Genomic DNA, 21,825 nt, shown 5'->3' on the forward strand with positions numbered 1-21,825 from the left:
ATGTGCAATGAGGAGCAACCAAGGGGAGATAAGGCAGGTAGTATTTCCCCAAACTAAACTGAACTCGGATATATTATCCACAGGATAACACTAATGCCCTCACTGATTACCAGTGTTTCATGGAACGCAGTTAGGGTAACATTTGTTTAACCTAATAGATGAGAAGAACTGGTCAATTTGCCTAGGGAAAAAAAAAACAAAGAGCAAGTCTTTACTTCCTTACAAAATAAAAACACAAACACACCAACAAATAAAGGAACACAAAACATTCCTATTCAAGGAATCAGACTGGGGAAAAAGGAAGAAGAGGATTTTAACATCTCAACTTATGAATAAATTAATAGAAAGATTTTTGATTTGAAGGTGAGAAAAAGTCATCAAGGCAACCAAGGCAGGGACCACCTGAGTCAGCAGCCCAGTGGTAGCCCTGTAGCTTTAAGGGACTATAGTCTCACCCAGGGAAGCAGATCCCCTTAAAAAAGCCTAGCAGTATGATTCTGCAAGATCTTCAGGTAAACCCCTGGCTCTCTTTTCTCTTGATGAAATCCAGCTGTTCTGTCATAATGGCTGGTACACAGGGGCAGCCTATGACCTGAGGGGAGAAAACAACCTAAAAAAAAAAAATCACAAGAAAAACAATGCTCCCCAAAAGCTTTTTTCCCCCCCGCAAATTCTAGCTTTTTTCTAGGCTCTCTTTAAAAATACTATTTTCAAAAAACTGGACTGAACGGCCTTGTTACCTGAATGGAAGTTCCTCTCATCCCAGGAAAGTTCTGCTGTATGCTGGAGGACACCATTTGGCACCTCCCAAGACTTCATTCGCACATTCTCAGTTGTACTGCTATAAATGTAACCACCAGTATGCATATACATTCACGGTACACTGAATGTACAATGCCGAACTTATTTTTTGAGAGAGAAAATTGCTCCTCTACATGTCAATTGTCTCATTTGACCAGAATCTGCTCACTTCCAAAAGATGCAAAGACAGAGGAAGAAAACTTGGTTCTGAGCTCACTCGTCTCATGTTTAGACAGAAGGTCTAGCAGAGTCCCTAAAATTTTCAGCATTACCGTGATTCCTTCAAGGCCTCTGTGTTCTGGGTGCTTTTCAACTAAGCTAGGAATTATGTTGCCGGGTAGGGGTACTTAACAGACCGGCTCAAATAATTGTGCCTCACTGACAACTCTCTGTCCAAATGCTACTCATGGTAGAGATTCAGTTTAAATGTCATCTTCAACAAACATTCTACGATGTTCCCACCCGGATGTGAGCTCTCCCTCAGTCAGTAATGGTGATCTGCCAGAACTCTCAGACAATGCCTTGAGGGTGTTGGTTTTTAATTTTTTTTTTATTGAAATTGAGTTGATTTACAGTGTTGTGTTAGTTTCTGTTGTACAGGAAAGTAATTCAGTTCATACCCATATATGCACATATACGTTTCTTCTCTAGATTCTTTTCCATTTGGTTACTGAGTAGTATTCCCTGTGCTATACCATAGGGCCTTATTGGTTATCTATTTTATACACAGTAGTGTATATTTTTTAATTTCAAACTCCTCATTTATCCTTCCCTATCCCTTTCTCCTTTGACAGCCATAAATGTGTTTTCTACATCTGTAAGTCTATTTCTGCTTTGTAAATAAGTTCATTCATATCCTTTTTTTTCTTTTTAGATTTCATATATAAGGAGTATCATATGATACTTGTCTTTCTCTGTCTGACTTATATAGTGGTAATTAAACAAGAAGGCCTTCATACTGAAGTGGCTCTAATTCCCTGAGAGCCTACATAAGCAAATCAAACCCGAGCCTGTAAACGTCTCAAAGTTACAAAAACAAAATGCTAAGGCCGACCAATTACAAACAGCCAACTAGGCTTGAGGCTCTAGCCAGTCATGTGACTCAAGCCTTTTTTGGCTTCAGTACTTATACTCTTGGCTCCTGCAGGTAGGCTTTCCTTCTATCCACTTCTGGTTTGGCACTACCAAATTAGAATCTATTTTTCAATCAAATCAATCAACTCAAATTTAATAAATTTAATCAAATCAACTCAAATTTAATAGGCCTCAGTTTACCTTTTAATAGAAAGCAGTAGAACCAGGGAAGCTAAGCTGCAGTGGTAGATGGAAAGATGAGCAATTGTTCAAACCATGGGGGAAGGGGTGGAGCTGGTCAGATAGAGAACCCTGAAACCTTTATTTAAAAAAAAATAGCCAATGTGGGGCCAGGGGTAGGGGACCCAGGAAATTCAGAGCAGAGACACAGGAGTTCACCTCAGGGGCATTTCCACAGGGGTCAGGGTTTTAACACTGGTTCTCTGGGGGAAGAGAGAAAAGGAAGAAGAAGAAACTACTGTACAAAAAAAAAAACCCTACTATATATTCATATTTGGGGAATATTTTTAGTCTTGTGTTTTTGACGTGTGAGCTGCCAGCACAAAATACACCAAACACCTTCCTAACTCCCTCAAACCAGATAAATAAATGAAAAGAGAGGCTGCTGAAAACTTTGACAAGCAGCCTGTCAAGAAAAGCTGTTTTTCACACAAGAAACCTCCTTTCAGAACCCTAAATCCTAAACTCTCATTCTATTTGCAGTACCCTTATCTGTTAGTATCACAACGGAAAAGTGCAAATTGGACCCTTAAAAAAAAAAAAAAATCCTCGTCATTGTTAAAGCCAAAAACTGATCAAAGAGTTCTGTCCACATCTCAAAAGGCTGTATTCACATTTCAGATATATAGATAGAGATGTATAATTTAGAAAGGAGTACATATTGATTTCTGGTGTTGAAACCATGTGCATAGATTTGTCTTATGTATGATGTCCTTCAATTTATAAGTAAATTTTTATGATCAGTTAAATTTGGAATTAATGTAGAATTTGGAATGAATTTATCAGAACTATGTGTGACTGGAACAGGTTTAAGCCAATACACATGTCATTAAGCAATCTTCTGCCCTGTTATAAAGTCTAACGCAATTTCTCAGAATTAGCATAGAGCAAAAGAAAAATCTGAAAAACCAGCAAAATGATCTAGTTTAATCTCACTGTCCTGCATGAAAAAGAGGGGGAAAAAACACTGGGAAAAAATTGCCATTTTTGAAAAAAATTTTAATTTTAGAAATCTATTGGAGGAGAGCAAAGATTGCTGAGGCTGAATCAGATGGTACGATGATGTGACTTTCTAAGATCGACCCTACCCCTAATAGTCAGTCAGATGTTGGGAACATGGTCCCATCAGACATACAAAAAGACCCAGCAAGCCCACCTGGGAGGTCACTGCCTGCTCCTTGGGTTTAAATGTTATCAGATCACCCTGTCAAATACAAACAGGTCATGTTTGGCAGACACAGAACCAAACCATGACCAATCTGCACTTGAGTTTGGATTGGCCTAATAGATCCTTAGTAAGGAGCTGTCGCACAAAGGGCACGTTTTCGTGGGAAAGAGAAATGACAGTCCTGGCATCTGGCCGGTGAGTACTGCCAGGTGGGTCCTGGGCTACATGAGGGAGGGGCAGGAGGCTCGGGTATGGGGGGGTCTGTCAAGCAGGGTGCACAAAGGAACTCTTACGCTTCATTTCCCTACAGGATAACTACATGAATAAAGAGTTATGATTTCAGACTGCACACAATGCAGACCAATTTACAAAGGCTTTTTTTGAGTGTTGTTACCCTAAATATCTCCCAAGATTTTTCAGTGGGTTTCCAGAGTGTTCTGGCTGATTTCCACAGCTCCGCACCTTCTCATAGAACTCACACACGCACTTCTCATCTTCTCTGGCATCTCTTGCTAACTGAGGGACCTAATTGTTAGCCTTCCGTCTTGCTTCTTCAGCTTGAATAGTATGGGTCTTCTTGAAAATTATTAACTATAACTCGTCAAATACTCTCCTCCCAAAACATATTTAGAGATGCACTGAAAAAGACACTAACAATGAACTGTTTAATGCTGATTCACATTAAAATACTCAAATATATATTCAGGAAAACTCTCAATTTATCTTTTCAAAACACTGATTTCAAACCTGACAAAATACTCCAAAAAATGAAAATTCAGATCCAACTTATACGTAATTATGCAAAAATATTAACTCAAATATTAGCAAACAGAATCCACCAGCACAATGAAAGAATAACATACCATGACCCAATAGGACTAAGCATAAGGATACCAAGCTCTTTCAAGAACAGGAAAACTACTTTGATAATTCATAGTACTTAATTCAAGAAGTTAAAGGCGAAAAACCACATAATCATCTCCACAGATACTAAAAAAGCATCTGAAAGACTTATAGTCACCAATGTGTTAACAGACTAGGAATCTATAAACACTTTATAATTTTTTTAAACTGAAGTATAGTTGATTCATAATGTTGTATTAGCTTTAGGTGTGTAGCAAAGTGGTTTTGTTATGCATTTTTCATATATTTATTCTTTTTCAGATTCTTCTCCATTATAGATTACAAGGTATTGAATATACTTCTCTATACTATACAATAGGTCCTGTGTTATACAGTTGGTCTTGTTGTTTATTTCATATATAGTAGTGTGTATCTATTCATCCCAAACTCCTAATTTATCCCTTCCACTCCTAAAAACACTTCTTAATGTGAAAAAGAAGCAAACAAAAATATTTTAAAAGCCAGAACAAAGCTTAACGGTGGCACATAAACAGTACTCTCACTGAGACAAGAATCACCACTACCAATACTCCATATTAATAATTTTATACTTTCCAATTAGCACCAGCCAGTGCAATTAGGAGAAAGTCATTGTTGTGAGCAGAATGTTTGTGCCACTACCTGAAATCATATAAAGCCCTAAGCCCCCAGGTGTGGCTTTAGGTGAAGTAAAATGAGGTCCTATTGGTGGAGCTCTCATGAAGTCAGATTAGTCCTCACACACAGAGATCCTCAGGAGCTCTGCTTTTCCTCTTCTCATTCTCACCTTGGATTTCCCAGCTGCAAGTACTGAGAAATATAAATTTGTTTTCTAAGCACCTTCGTCTACAGTATTTTGTATGGCAGTCCAAGCAAAGTAACACAGTCACGAACACTTAAAGTTGACTAGAGGCAAAAATATTATTTTTGCAGATGATACATTTACAAATCTAGAAAATCAAAGAAAATCAACCAAAAATGAATAAAACCATTGAAAGACATTTAAGCTAGATGATTATTAAATTAGATAACAAGTAACAGCTTTTGTTATAAAAACAGAAGTCAATTAAATGTAAAGAAAGATAGTATGTACAAGAGAACACAGAATTTCAAGAAATTTCAAAGTGTGCAGAATTCCTAAGAAAAAACATCAAAATCCCACAGCAAGATGTAAGATGACAAATAGACAAACTGTTTACAAATGTAAAACTCACTATAAAGATGTTATTTCCTAAGTTACTTTATAAATTTAAAGCAACCCCAGTAAATATGCTAGTAAGAATATTTTTGAAATTTGGCAAGTTAATACTAAAATGCACATAAAAAACTCACCTGTAAGAACTGTCATGAAATATATCGTTATTAACCTCACTGGGTATTAAAACATACTGTGAAGCTAAGGTAATTAAAACAGTTTGTTGCTAGAAAATAAAATCAGAAAAATGGGATAAGAATAGTTCAGAATAGACAATACATATAGAATTATATAATAAAGTTGGCATTAAAGATGTGGGAGAATGATGGATTACCCAGTAAATATCCTGGGTACAAGTAGCCAGTTCCTAGGGGGAAAAACTTTGCTGGTTCCATTCTCATGTCTTACATCAAAATAAATCCCAGATGGCTCAAAAATGTAAATGTAAAAAATAAAGTTGTTAGAACAAAAAAAGAACATTAAAAAAATATTCTTAGCATAAGAAGGCCTTCCTAGGCAAGGGACAAAAAAACAAATGCCATAAATTTAAAAATAAAGGGAAAGAAAATTGATGAATTTGCATCAGCATTTGAAATGTTCAAAAAGCAAAGAGCAGCAACAAGAAACAAAAAAGCAAATGACAAAGAAGTAAAAATACTTAAATCTCTTAAGTGAGACAAATGTCTCGTTACTCCTAAATAGAGTATCTTCAAATCTTTTAGAAAAGGACCCAGACCATGGAATAAAGTTAGTATTATATTGCATTTTGGGCTCTCTAGGAAGCAGATAGAGATGGAGAATAGGGTGAGGGGGCTCACTGGAAAGTGTTCTGAGGATCAACACCCATTGGGGAAAGGAAGGAACCACAACCACGCAAAAGAAGTTGGGCAGTGATGAAATCCCAACAAAGACGTCCACTAGTTCCACGTACAGCTCAGGGGCTGGGAATACCAAACTGGCAGCAAAGGAGATAGGCCTCTCCAGTCTTATTGACTAAGAGCTGAATATGGATATTCCAGGGTAGGGGAGAGAGACCTCTGGCTTAGGGGGATCTCGTCAGCTGATGCAGTTCCCCAAAAGCAAAGGACGTGGCTAATAAACATACTAGAAGATACTCAACTTCATTCACAACTAAGAAAAGGTTAAAATTAGTACCATTTTTCCTATCAGAGAGGTAAAGAGTAGATGGCAGCCAATGCAGAGTGGTCAGTATTGATATTCTTACAACACTGGTGAGAGGAATGGAAACCCCAAGAGCTCTTGTGCAAAGATGAGCACAGAAATGACAGAAATGGTATGGACCTAACAGAAGCTGAAGATATTAAGAAGAGGTGGAAAGAATACACAGAAGAACTATACAAAAAAGATCTTTATGACCCAGATAACCACAATGGTGTGACCACCCACCTGGAGCCAGACATCCTGGAATGCGATATCAAGTGGGCCTTAGGGAGCATCACAGGAACAAAGCTAGTGGAGGTGATGGAATTCCAGCTGAGCTATTTCAAATCCTAAAAGATGATGCTGTGAAAGTGCTGCATTTAATATGCCAGCAAATTTGGAAAACTCAGCAGTGGCCACAGGACTGAAAAAGGTCATTTTTCATTCCAATCCCAAAGAAAGGCCATGCCGAACAATGCTCAAACTACTGCACAATTGCACTCATCTCACATGCTAACAAAGTAATGCTCAAAATTCTCCAAGCCAGGCTTCAACAGTCCCGGAACTGTGAACTTCCAGATGTTCAAGCTGGATTTAGAAAAGGCAAAGAAACCAGAGATCAAATTGCCAATCATCAAAAAAGCAGGAGAATTCCAGAAAAACATCTATTTCTGCTTTATTGACTATGCCAAAGCCTTTGACAGTGTGGATCACAACAAATTGTGGAAAATTCTTAAAGAGATGGAATACCAGACCACCTGACCTGCCTCCTAAGAAACCTGTATGCAGGTCAAGAAGCAACAGTCAGAACTGGGCATGGAACAACAGATTGGTTCCAAATTGGGAAAGGAGTACATCAAAGCTGTATATCGTCACTCTGCTTATTTAGCTTATATGCAGAGTACATCATGCAAAATGCTGGGCTGGATGAAGCACAAGCTGGAATCAAGGTTGCCAGGTGAAATATCAAGAAACTCAGATATGCAGATGACACCAGCCTTATGGCAGACAGTGAAAAAGAACTAAAGAGCCTCTTGATAAAAGAGGAGAGTGAAAAAGCTGGCTTAAAACTCAACATTCAAAAAACTAAGATCATGGCATCCGGTCCCATCATTTCATGGCAAATAGATGGGGAAACAATGGAAACAGTGACAGACTTTATTTTCTGGGGCTCCAAAATCACTGCAGATGGTGACTGCAGCCATGAAATTAAAAGATGCTTGTTCCTTGAAAGAAAAGCTATGGCCAACCTAAATAGCATATTAAAAAGCAGAGATACTACTTTGCCGACAAAAGTCCAAATAGTCAAAGCTATAGTTTTTCCAGTAGTCATGTATGGATGTGAGAGTTGGACCATAAAGAAAGCTGAGCGCTGAAGAATTGATGTTTTTGAGCTGTGGTGTTGGAAAAGATTCTTGAGAGTCCCTTGGACAGCAAGGAGATCAAACCAGTCAATCTTCAAGGAAATCAGTCCTGAATATTCATTGGAAGGACTGATGCTGAAGGTGAAACTAAAATACTTTGGCCACCCGGATGCAAGGAACTGACTCATTGGAAAAGACCCTGATGCTGGGAAAGATTGACGGTGGGAGGAGAAGGGTACAACAGAGGATGTGATGGTTGGATGGCATCACCATCTCAATGGACATGAGTTTGAGTAAGCTCCGGGAGTTGGTGATGGACAGGGAAACCTGGCATGCTGCAGTCCATGGGGTCACTAAGAGTCAGACACAACTGAGCAATTGAACTGAACTGACGGAAAACTTCTTTGGAGGAAAATCCGGCCTAACTTGCTAAATTCAAAATGTACACATCCTTTGCCCCAGCATCTCCACTTCTAGCAACTGCTCTTAGCAATTGATTCATATGTATATCCCAAGTATGAACAAAGCCTATGAACCCTAGTTACTTCTGGGGATTCAATCCAGAAACAAAAGGAGAGGAGATATGTTTCACTGTATACCTTTTGATACTACGCCGATTTTTCCCCCCTGTATATGTATTACTTTTAAAGTAATGATATAAAAGAAAATCTGAACATGAAATTTAAGTATCTACCTAAAGAGATATTGTTATATATTAAAATATTTCTACATTTAAAAGAACCCTCTTTTTGTTTCCATGCTACTATAGTCAGACATCACCTGGATTCTCTTACTATCACTGTGGTAAACTTACTTCTATATGCAGGGAATCCGTTTAAAATTTTTAGCTTTATTTACTTTCTCATAAGAAACTACACTACCTGAACGCAAATCCTGATCGTTCATAACACTTTCGGAAAGCAAACTTGAGCTACTGAAATACTATGCACTAATTATGCTAATAGGCACTCTAATATATATTCTAATTTAATTCTTACAACACTATGAGTTACGTCTCATCATGTCCACATTACCGATATGCAGAGCACACAAAGATGAAATGACTCAAAATGGCCAGGTCCGGTTGACATCTAGCTATTCACCTCTTTCCACGACATCCTTCTATCTCCCACAGTATTTTTCTTTTGCCTCTTAAAATATTTTAGAAGCAATCACTGGTATCCTAAGTGGTTGGTATGATTTTAAGTGGTATGATTTTCATCTCAAACAAAATTGAGAAACAGTAATAGGTAAGTATCTCTCTCTAGCTGAGGAAGCTAAAATTTCACATCCTAGAATGCAAGTCTTCATCTTCCTACTGTTTCCTTTGGGTACACTTTCATCTGCTCCTAAACCTTTCCCTAGAAGAGAATTCACAGTAGGTGGATCTCTGCCCGTCTTCCTGTCCAGACTGCCATTAGACGAAGGGTTAGAGGAAGTGTGTTTTGCCAAGAGAAAGGGCAGGGGTCCAACACCATTGTTTTCCTGTTAGTCACTAAACTCAAGGTTGAACAAGGGAAACCCATGTATGTTTGGGTGAGCTATTTCAATCTGAGGAGAGAAGGGAGATGAACCAAATTCTGAGACAAAACAAAACAAGAAGGGCACAAAATGAAGGATGATTCTTACATGTCAAGATCATTGAAAGAGTTCGGGGATGGTGGGTACTCCGAGTTCCTGAATGCTGGAGGGAACTGCTTCCCAAATGAAAATAGCCAATGCTACTGAAAATTAGACTTGAACCAATGACACATCTTTTTAGGATTCTAATTATAAGCAATCAGAGTGAATAATGGGTTGGTTTCAATGTATATACTGAGGATTTTGAACTATATAGTGTTGTTTCCAGAGGAGGAATACTATCACTTCTGCTGCAGTGACACTTTTTTATCATTTGGCCCAGACCCTTCAATAGACATTGCTGTTTCTCACCGCCGACCATCTATTGTCATTGAAACGAAGGATCTACATAAATCCCTACTAGTTTCTGCACCTCAGAAATGCCCCCTCCCAAAGAAAAACATAAATTAATTGCTGCTGCTTTCAGGGTGGGGGAGGGGGTGGATTTAAACACTCCCGCTCTTCCCAATACATGTACACGTACACCCAGCAACTTTCAGCTATAATTTAGAAAATGGATGCAGTTCAGCAACAGTTAAAGACTGATTCCTTATGCTTTTTGTGCATTTACATAATTGATTCGCTAGATAATGCACTCTGCTTCCTTATTTAATAAACATGTTAATGATTTCAGACAATTACTCAAAACTGCCTACAAGTGTCTGCCTAAGAAAAGCAACAAAAAATAATTAAAATGAAAATACACACCAAAAGGCACATCCTTCATCTCACATTACACAAGATATTAAGTCAATATGTCACCCTGTCACCAGTCACTTGCTACCTGCTGTTATACATTTATTCAAATTCTAATGTATTAGCTGAAGCTGATACATTGGTTAGACACCCAAGCGGGCAGACACACAGAGCAAGAGAATAAACCTGGTGCTTTGTCAGGGTAGAGGCAGTAAAAAAGCAGCCGAGTAGGGGGAGACCATAAAACACAGGCCAGAAACAGAAGGCTGAAGCAGACGTTTTCACAAGAAAGCCCTCTCCAGGCTATTCGTGGTAGGGGGCAGTCACGGGGGAACGAAATTGATTCCATTTCCTCTGCCACCCCTGAGTGCTTGGAGAGCAGTGAGCAAGCCAAGCATCAAAACAGGTCCAATTTTGGCAGATGCCTCATGCATTCTGGCCCTTTTCAGGCTGTCTTATTTTATTTCCCAGAACTTTGACATGAGTCACCCACAAAGCCATGGCCTGAGCCGCAGACACTTTCACCATCCAAGGGGACGGTGAGGATGGCGGTGGCGGGGAGGTAGAAGAGTATTGAAGGGACCTCTAGGCTGGGCAGCCATGATATGGCCTTCTCTGGGGCTTGGCCAGTCCACTGGGGCTTGGCTCCTCCAGCTCCTGATGGAAGCCAAGTCCCCAGGGCACAGCAAGTCCCAGCCGCCCTCCCCAGCCCTTGGGGAAGTAAAAGGAGGGTCACCTAACGGGTACAACAGGACACTGAAGAAGGAGTCTGGGCATTTCCAGCTCTTGCTAGACGCTGGCTGATTTTGGTTCAGGAAGTCCTGACTCCAGCCCTCCCAGAAGACAGAAGACTTGGAGACCAAAGACAAAAAGATGAAACTGAAGAGAAACATGGGCCCTCCATCAGTAACTCAAACTACAAAGGAGGGTAAGAAGAGTACCCAGGTATGTTCTCTTAACCAGGTGACACTGCTTTCAGGTTTCTAAGTCCAGGTAACCTGAGTGGAGGCACACTGATCTCAGTTCAAAAACAGGAGCCATCAGTCAGTGGGCAAGAATGTGTGTGCAGGTATGTGTGTGTGGTGTGTGCATGGGTGTGCGTGTGCGTGTATGTGTGTGCCCCCAATTTCCAGAGTTTTGACCTCCTTGCTTCACTGTATAAGCTCAAGCTGCTTAAAGCCTAGATATCATACGGAGGAAATGGTGAGAAATAGAACAGAAGCAGGAACAAGGACAGCTCATTCAGAAACACCTTAAGAAATATGCACTATTAGGAAGGTTATAGAGAGCCACAAGGGGATTTTATTTTTTTAATTATTATTTTTTTCTTCCATAGCATTTTAAACCAAGAGAGACAGGGTCTCTGATTTGTTTCCTGGAGCCATCACTGTGGCAATAAGGTGACAAGTGATGTGAAGGGGATACAGAGATCAGCGAGGAGGCTGTCATAGCAATCCAGGGAGAAGGGGACTAAAGGTGTGGACCAAGGTACAGCTGTCGGGGACAGAGAGGTGGGTGGCAGTGCAGGCTTAGAGAGGCAGCATCACATTTCTGAATATCAGACCAGGATACAGAGGTAGAAGGTGATGCTAGTCTCTCAGGGATAAAGGTAAACAGGAGGAGGAGGAGGAGGTGAATGGCAAGCACTGCTTTGCGCATGTTCACTTACTGATGCCTAAGGTACACCCAACTGAAGGTTTCAGAAGTCAACACTGGACTTCCGGCCTGCAGTTTCACTTCCCCAGATATTAAAAGCAGTCCACTAGACTACAAAGGCGTGGAAAGGGTGACCTGCTACCTCGGTCACTGCATCACCTCGCTCACTATCAAAAAGCTCCCCTTCGTCTCCAGGAACAGAGCCTAGGCATGAAATACAATTGATCTACTGCTCTGAAGTATTAATAAAAGACCTAATTAATTCAAACCACCCCCATAAAGAAAGGAGAACAACAAAAGAAGAGTGGGAGGAACTGCCTAATAATGTTTATAGCATTCTTGCAATTTCATGGCCAATTCATTCAGGTCAAAAAGTAGAGCAGATAACACCCTGATCAAATGTTCCATATTATTACAAGGTCCTTGTAAGCCTCTTCAATAGTTATGTACTTTAAAGTTACATACTCATAATGAAATCAGGAAGTCTTACTAGCCCAAGAGGAAAGGAGGACTGGGTAATCTTCTACATGGGTCAAAAATCTACCCACATGATCCCTTTTGAAAGCTGATGAAACAAAGGAAGCTCACAAACCCTGCATACAATACACTTGATCTAGATGCACCAATTTCAGACCCCTTTCCTTGTGCCTGTCAGATGGGATTCCCTTGCCAGCTCTGTCGTGGCTTCCAATCAGGCAACTTGCTCTGTTCCCCTTGATGATACTTCTGACAAATGGACAGAAGCTACATTTGGGGATTCCAAATGCTAAAGTTTACAAAAGCTAATGTAACTCAGGTGTTAAGGACTTCATCTAGTTGGGTGACTGTGTGTTATCACTCACAGCGATGATAACCCCTTCACCAGTTTCCATGAGAAACTCACCCATTCCCGGCCTATGGTGACTGTGCATGTTACTCAAGACCTGCGGGGCTATAAGGTCGAGTCTCCACTGGACAGTCTTCTTCCACATCTCGCTGTGCCCAGCTTGCCCATCCATGGTCCCTCTTGTCCCTCTTCATCTACAGAGGGAACTTATCTTTGGTTTGAAGGCTGGGTGCCCCAAAGGCTTCCTTCTCTCCTACACAGGGCTCACTGAGGTAAGTGTCTCATCGAAAGAACCCCACCACCAATGACTAAAAGTTATTCAAGCTGCTAAAAAGATACCTTCTCTCTAAATTATTTCCTTTTTTAAATTATTTTTTTATTTTTAATTTCCTCCCAGAGAGGGTTTGAAGCAGCTTAGAGCAAAGGGAAGATATGCCATAAAGAAAATCAGTTCCACACAAGGAAGAAGTCAACATACTGTTTTTAAAATGATCAGTAACTGTTGAGATTTAAGACAAACATCAGCCAGGGACTTCCAAGGAGCCACAATGAAAGTGAAACAACTGTTAGTACAAAGTTGTCTATTTCTTAGTATCAGAAATGATCAAACATACTAATATCCCAGAGGAGAGAGCTTCAGGGCAGCTTTCAAAGCATCGACTTGGGAAGGCTGAGTCTTTGACTAAGAACTCCCATTTCATCTCTATAATATCCACATGACTTGCTCTATTTTATACCCTCTTTATTTTCTTAACTATTTGAGTTAAGAACAGATACTGGACCGGAAGTCAAGAGTTCCTTGTGTGATGCCTAGCTCTGCCATAACTAGCCAGGGAGCCTTAGGCAAAGAGCCTCACCTTTGTAGAAAACCAAGAGACAAGAATCAAGACAGTCCTTCTAATGCCAACATTACATGGCTTTTAAGACGACCATCACTCCTTTTGAAGAGTTTAGAAGCATCACACATGGTAAAACCTTTTATGTGAAGAAACAGGACTAAATCTTCCTTCTAAATTAACTCTAAAGTTTACATTTTTGGAGAAATCATATGGCAGTCTACAATTTATGTAGCAATAAGCCACACCTGATGGTGGGCATTCTACCGTATTTCTTAGAAGTAAAAGAAATACACTATTAGAAAATCACTTGTGAAGTATTTACCAGCCTTATGATTGATCCTGCTTGGGCTTTTCAAGCTTATCTATATCAACTGCCCATCTTCTAAATGGGATATACAATTTAAAATAATTCTTTTGGAGAGTGGAAGAAGATGGCAGAAGAGTAAGACAGGGAGATTGCCTGCTTCCCCACAAATACATCAAAAACTCATCAAAATAAGGAACAACTTCTACAGAGAAACTTCTATATGACAGCAGAAGACCCCAGGCTTCCAAAAAGAAATCAAGCCTATATTGCAAAGCAATTATCCTTCAATTAAAAATAAATACATTTTTTAAATTAAAAAATAATTCTTTTGGAGTTACTTGCACAGAGATGAACATACACAGAGAGCATGTACATAAAAACAGATCATCTCAAATTTGGTCCATATTTAATGACCTTCAGCCATCCCCATGCTAACACTATTATGTATAACAACCTTAATTTAAACCTACAGTCAAAAGAAAACAGCCCTAATGAAACACACTTTCAAATTAGAGTTAAAATCTGTCTCCTAGACCAAAATATACAAAAGGTTCTTGCTTATATTTTTAAACTTCATGTGACTTATTTAAAGATTCAAGGTTTTCACTGAAATGACGCAGAGATGACTAAACTTTCATTTAGGGTAAACAGTAACTCAGGAAGAATTCTACTGATGCATTTGGATTAGTTTCAATACTCTTCAGCAAAACACACGGAAACAGGATTGGCCAGGGCAAACTACACTTTCGTTTGTTCTATTTAAGGCCAATGGTCTGAAGGAAAAAAAAAAAAAAGTGCTTGTAAAAAAAAAAAAATGTTGTTTTTCTACTTTTAAGTAGGAATTTTAGGAATTTGTAATCATTACATTGCTTCAGGTGCCCTTTGGTGGTTTTCTTTTCAATTAAAGTAAACAACTATACTTATCTGCAGAGGTTTTTAGTTCTTGGAAGGCAATGACAACTTTATGGAGACACAACATAGAGGCATTAGAACTTGACAGATTACATGACCCAGGATGACAATTAATTTGCCCACATGCTGTAACTTCCTACCCACTGTCCACAGCAGACATCACTGGCCAAACATGGATAGCATTCATTTACTCCACATCCAAATGTGGACTCAGATTTCCTTTCAACCCAGCACTGTGGGCAGTTAATACCAATTGACAACACATGAGGTGAAACTTTCAGCATTCTGTGATGTCAACAAGTCTGATGTTGACAGTTCAGTTCAGTCGCTCAGTTGTGTCTGACTCTTTGCGACCCCATGAACCACAAGAAAACACCAAACTCCAAGCTGGTTAAGATGCACAGTGGTTAAGCCTTAGTCAGGACTACACCCTGATCTTTACACTCCTGATTCAGTGCTCTTTCACTAGACACCAAAGACAGTGTTGTAGACCTAGTAAGTCATCATCAAATGGGATAAGTGAATATATAAACATTTCCCTTGTGTTCATTAGTGCCTTCTGCTTTCTTTTGGGAAGACTGATATGGAACAGTGCTCCTAATAATTATCAAGTCATAATATTTGGATATTTGGATACCAAAAGAAGCTTAGTAGGTAAATGAAAAGTAGCAAACCACTCCTGGATTCAAAAATACAGAGCATCCCATGACTACACATCTCACGACTGCCAATCCAAGTACACCACCAGTTAAATCCCACAGGATAAGTACTGCATGTGTGTGTGTTAATTCAGTCATGTCTGACTCTTTGCAACGCTATGGACTGTAGCCAGGTCAGGCTCCTCCTCTGTCCATGGGATTCTCCAAGGCAAGAATAATGGAGCGGATTGCCATGCCCTCCTCCAGGGGATCTTCCCCACCCAGGGATCAAATCTGCATCTCCTGCGTTGCAGGTGGATTCTTTACTGCTGACCCATTGGGGAAGCACTAAGTACTGCATAACTGTTCTGATTCTGCCACTAGAGATCTGTGACACCTTGAACTGAATATTCCCTTTCCTGGGCAAAATCGTTTTCATTTTTAAATGGAAAGTTTTCAAGATCTAACATCTAACACCTTTTTTGATGATGAAACAAGCATTTCCTTTAAATACAACACCTATTTATTCATAGCTTAGTGTAAGCAGAGCACTATGATCAGTGCAAGGCAAAAATCAACCAACAAAACAGGATACTGCCCTCCAATCTGTGTGTCTGCTATTTGCAGACAGTTGGGCTTCCCTGGTGGCTCAGACCATAAAGAATCTGTCTGTGATGCAGGAGACCTGGGTTTGATCCCTGGATGGGGAAGATTTCTGGAGAAGGAAACAGCAACCCACTCCAGTATTCTTGCCTGGAGAATCCCATGGACAGAGGAACCTGGCAGGGTACAGTCCAGGGGTCACAAAGAGTCGGACACGAATGAGCAACTAACTTGCTCTTGCCTTGTCTTGCCATGTACCTTGCAAGTGCCTTGCACTTGTCTTGCCACTTGCCATGTTCATGTTGTAAAGAAGGCCCAGTTTGCTTTAGAGGTGGTGAAAATAGCTGTTCATCTTTCTCCATCAAGCTGTCAGTCATAGTAGCTTGGGGAAAATCCTAGTGCTATGCCAAACACTTTCTGCAACTCAGTAGCTTCTCTCCTCTATACCTAAACTAAACACAACTGCACATACTTGCTGTCCCGCTCCCTCAAATGTCCTAGTAGGGAATGAAACCAGGAAAGGCTGTGGTAGAGAAGTCAGTGTTATAAACACATTTTAAATTAACCTTTTGGGGAGCTTGGGATTGACAGGTACACTCTGCTATATTTAAAACAGATAATCAACAAAGACCTACAAGTAGCACAGAGAACTCTGCTCAATACTCTGCAATAACCTAAATGGGAAAAGAATTTGAAAAAGAATAGATACATGTATATGGATAACTGATCACTTTGCTGCACACCCGAAACTAATACAACATTGTTAATCAACTATACTTCAATATAAAGTTTTTAAAAACATTTTTTAAATGGGCATTTTTCTAAAGTCTGTGACCCTAACTCCCCTTTCCTCAAAGATTCCCCAGTTCCTACCATGGAGAAACAGATTAGCTCCTGCCTGACTGTGAATGACAAGAAGCTACCAGAAGCAAGTGGCAGTCCTTGAGAAAGATGACAAAGATGTGAACTCACTGTGAAAAAAAGAATCACTATAGGTCTAACATATTTTCTTCTAAATCGGTCATACTTTTGAACAGAAATCTACTATCTTTTCAGTTAAATTTTTGAAAAAAAATTCCATTGTGTTTCATTCATTCAACAAATATGTATTCAAATCTACTATGCGCTAACTACTATTCGAGAAGCTGGGCCATCATTCAGCAGTGAACAAACCAGACAGATTTCCTGCTCTTACTACACTTAAATAAAAGATAAACCAGGAAGGCAGTTCCTGTGTCTATTCATCTGTCCTGCACACTCAGGTATTTCTTAGGGACCTACATGCCTTGCTAGGTTAAGCGAGGAGAAGAAAAAGATTCTCTGATCTTCTGTTTCAAATGAACAATCAGCTCAGAACAGTCAACTATAGGATAATGGGCAACGGTCAGGGGAAGTAACAGGGCTTCCCAAGTGGCTCAGTGGTAAAGAATCTGCCTGCCAATGCAGGAGACGTGGGTTCAATCCCTGGGTCAGAAAGATCCCCTGGAAAAGGAAAAGGTTACCCACTCCAGTATTCTTGCCCAGGAAATCCTATGGAGAGAGGAGCCTGGTGGGCTACCATCCATGAGGTTTCAAAAGAATCAGACGTGACTTAAGCCACTAAACAACAACAAAGAGGCGGGTACGGACAAAGCACTACAGACAGAGGAGTCATCGATGTCCCTGACATTTTAGGGGAAGACAAATCACAGCTGGACTGGCCTTTCAAGGGGGAACAGAAGTAAGCCAAGTCAACTACGGGAGGAAAGGCTTCCTAACAGAGTTCCGTCAGAAAGAGCGTCATGAGAGGGCAGAGAAGGCTGGAAGATCCACAAGAAGTCCTGCAGCCTGAAGCAGGCATGTAGGGTGGGAAAGGACTCTGGAAGGGCAAGCTGGAGCCCCAAGGGGCTGGGTCTTAACACCAAATCCAGGAGTTTGTCCTTGAACCAGGGAAAATCACATGATAAACCCATTTCAGGTTAATATCCTGTTCCAATAAGCTTACTCGGTATACTCCTTAAGTGGGATGGGATGGTTTGTCTCTCAAGATTTTGATCCTTCTCCAACCTTCAGACAAATGAGGGAAATTCTGCTGATTCTTACAGGAAAGGACATGTGGGCATGACTGGCCCAGGCTGGATGGGGCTCAACACACCCAGAGAGATAGTATTTTCTTCCTTTCAACTACTTCATCCAGCAAGCAGTTGCTAACCCACTAGCTGTGCCAAAGAGACTCCATGGGTCTGATGACTGTTAATGGGCTTTATTACCTTGTTGAGTACCTCAAACTCCAGTTACTAATTACAGGGCATAGATGTGAATGTTTGGCTATATAATTTTTGTTAATTGATTTGCATGAGGGGATTTGGGCATGACAAGCTCTAAATTTTCTTCTGGCTCTAAAACTCCATGACTCTTCTCTATGGCTACATGCATTGGTAATGACCTTGTGCATTCTGGATCATGAGTTTCATGCATGGGCTCCCTCTTCAATTGCTCAGAACCCTAAGGAGCAGAGTGTTATGCAAGGACACACAATGACATGGAGGCCCAGGCTGGAGAGCCAGTCTCAGCCATTATACTCAGGGGACCTTCCTGACCCAGGGATGGAATCCGAGTCTCTTGTGTCTCCTGCATTGGCAGGCAGATTCTTTACCACTGTGTCACCTGGGAATTGCTTCCCCTGGAGGAAGAAATGGTAACCCCCTCCAGTATTATTGCCTGAAAAATTCCATGGACAGAGGAGCCTGGTAGACTACAGTCCATGGGGTCGCAAAGAGTTGGACGTGACTGAGTACACATTCATGCAGTACCTAGGGCAACACAGGAAGGAGCCACAGATAAACTGACTTGATGCTTACACCAAATTTCCTTGAGGCCATCTGCCAGGTACTAATATATCGCTAATATAATATATACCAGGCAGGCTGCACTGACTCTCAGGCCTATAAGCTTTTTCATGCCCTGGTTTTCAAAGTGAAAAATACTATTACTAAGAAACCACACTACAGTGATCCATTACCAACCAAACTTCTGGGCAAGAGGTCAGTGGAAAATCTCTGGAATGGAAAGAAATAGTTCTCAGTGACTCTAGATGACCTGTCATTCCAGATGTGTCATTCACTATTTGTAGCTAAGAACAGGACACCTTCTCAAGTTTTCATTCAATTAAGGTTTCCTACAAAAATTAAAGGGACTAAAGGCTATCACTTAATAAAGCTCCTCTTGCAGCCCTATATTCTGATATGGATTCTCAAATGAGAAAGAATACAGTGATGTAGGAGCTAAAATTCCCACTTTATCTATGCCTCCACATGGGTGTGTCTCCTGCATGGAAATGTCATTGGTTATGTCATCCATTATGTCTGCCATGTATTCCGGCAGAAGATACACACTGGTCCAACAGTAAAGAGTGAACTGAGAAATATGAAAAATGATGGTTCTGCTTCCTCCGTTACGGAGGGGATGTCAACTGAGGCAAGATCTTTGGGCTAATCAATGATACAGACATGATCATTTTCCTGGTTCTCAATATTGGAACCAACTCTTCTTTAGTCATGTAAACTGTAAACACAGCCAGATTCAATTTAAGACACCAAAAGTGTTTCCATTCTAATGAAAGAAAGAAGGGAGAAAAGTTAAGGAGCAAAGCTAGAACAGTTGCTTGGTTTTTCCTCTTTAAATGGATTCTGGCTGTTTGGAGAGTTACAACCTCAGGCTCTTGGGCAATAGACATCATTCAAATGGGAAAGATAAAGCAAAATACACTTGTGTGTGATGCTTGACAAACTCTAGTTAGCTGTGAGAGGGGGATAAAATTCATTGTTTCCTCCAATAACGTTAATTATCCAACCACAGCAGAAACTTGACAAAGGCTGATGATACGTCTAGATATAGCAAATGTGGTCAATCACTTGGTGCAGTTCCAGAGATTCTGACACCTCAAAAGAGTGACTTTCTTCTCCTCACACTCAAGGTAAAGGGTGACCCTAGCATTTTCAAGGTAGGAATGGGCAAGTATGTCTTCTAGGCTTTGTGTTCTGGAAAATGGGATCAATTAGAGAGAGACAGATGCCACTGATGCCTCGGACTCCAATAGGCAGAGTATCAATCCAGCTGCAACCATTTACCCGCCACATGACTTTTCTGGAAGAAATTCCCTAAAACTTTTGCAGACGAAAAATCTCATGAGCTGCTCAAAGTCAAGGGCTGTTCCTACTCTTTATTGGGTGACAAGCCAGTTGCTTGTCATTTTTTTTTTAAGAGTATAAAGCAAAGCAAAGAGGATTTAAAAAAGAAAGGGGGGTAGTCACAAGAGAGGTATTAACATGTTTAAATAGCTGTTCTTGTTACCATGTTTAGGATAATTCTAGAGTTTTTTTGTTGTTGCTGTTTTGCAATTTTTGCAAAGGGTCCAATATTATGTAGAAAAGGAGTCTGCCAGAGACAGTAGGTTCCTTGAGTTGTTTCTTACAAGCAAAAGGAAGAAACAAAGGGAAGTCTCCCTTCTCCCCCCAGAGGCCTGAACCCCCTACAGCACATGAGTCATAAATTAGCTCATGGAAGAGGCTGCTCCATGGAGTCTAGTCTATTATGTTCCCCAGAGATGGGGAGAGATGGCGCCAGAGAACAGCCCAGCAGGAATCTGTGGGAGTGAAAAGCAAACAGGAAGCCTGAGACCTTAGGAGGTACAGGCAGTTTGGGAAGGAGGAAAATTTTGGGAATGACGGCATTCTATGTACCATCCTCTAGGTTAGGGCCATGAAATACAGCCAAGGCTTGGAACTATAGAGGACCATGGAGCTGGAGACTCCTCCAGACCCCTCCACTTTACAGATTATGAGAAAGCTGAGTGAGGAGAGCTTAATAAGCTTGTTCTAGATCACCCCTAACAAGGCTATATAAGGGCAAGGCTCTGCTTTTGAAAACGATCTTCCAGAATGTAAACCATGACCTGCGGAGATTTGGCTCAACACCCTCTGTCTTCTGGAATGAATGGGAAGAAGAGTGTTCTTAATGAAGAACCTGGGGACTGTCAGAGCCCCAAGTCCCTTCCCAATCACCCCAGCAATAGTACGATTAATACATTTTCAAAGTAATGGTTAACTCATCACTGCTGTACAGTAGAAATGAACACAACATTGTAATATTGTAAATCAACTATATGTCAATAAGATCAATTAATAAAATTTTCAAGGCAGAATTCTTTTCCCACCTTCAGGAAACAAACAAGCAAAAAAACAAACCCACACACACAAAAACCCCACATTGGTACATGGAGTAAATCTTAAAACACAAGACTTATGTTAGCTCCTGGCACATGGAATATACTCAGTATGTTTATGGGATTAATAAATGACCAAAACCAAATACTTTGGCCAAATGGGAACAGATGATATCACTGGAAACATTGGGTCTTACCACCTCTTGGGAGAGAAAATAGCTCTTTAGCCTGATATAAGCAATGCCATGAATGCAAAAAAGGGACTTCAAACAAGAGAGAGGTCATCCTGGTCACAGTAACCAACACTGTCTGATACTGGAGAGCTCAGTTAGCTCCTGGTGTTTCATCTATCAAGGAAAAAAAAAAAAAAACACACACACACTTTTTAATCTAAGAATTATTGAGTAGAGCAAATAAAATAGTGAATATGAAACCAAAGTGTAAAGTTAAATACTGGGCAAAATCATGTATTTGTGCTATACAAATACCATATATTTGGTTCTCAGAGCACCTTGCAGGCAGCTTGATTATAATACTTATCCAATTGCTCTCAAATAGCCAAGATTTAAGGGACACACCTACCCTCAAGAGCCAGGCACTATGAAAAGTAACTGGCACACACAGCTGAAATAAAATCCTT

At 40.4% G+C, this 21,825-nt stretch overlaps 1 protein-coding gene across 2 annotated transcripts in view; it reads right to left on the bottom strand.

The window, feature by feature from the left end:
* Positions 1-21,825, bottom strand: part of RORA (RAR related orphan receptor A) — a 779,268-nt gene that overhangs the window by 688,852 nt on the left and 68,591 nt on the right. The window lies entirely within an intron of this gene.

This window comes from Cervus elaphus, chromosome 12, assembly GCF_910594005.1.
Source record: "Cervus elaphus chromosome 12, mCerEla1.1, whole genome shotgun sequence".
In the NCBI taxonomy this organism is placed as follows: Eukaryota; Metazoa; Chordata; class Mammalia; order Artiodactyla; family Cervidae; genus Cervus; species Cervus elaphus.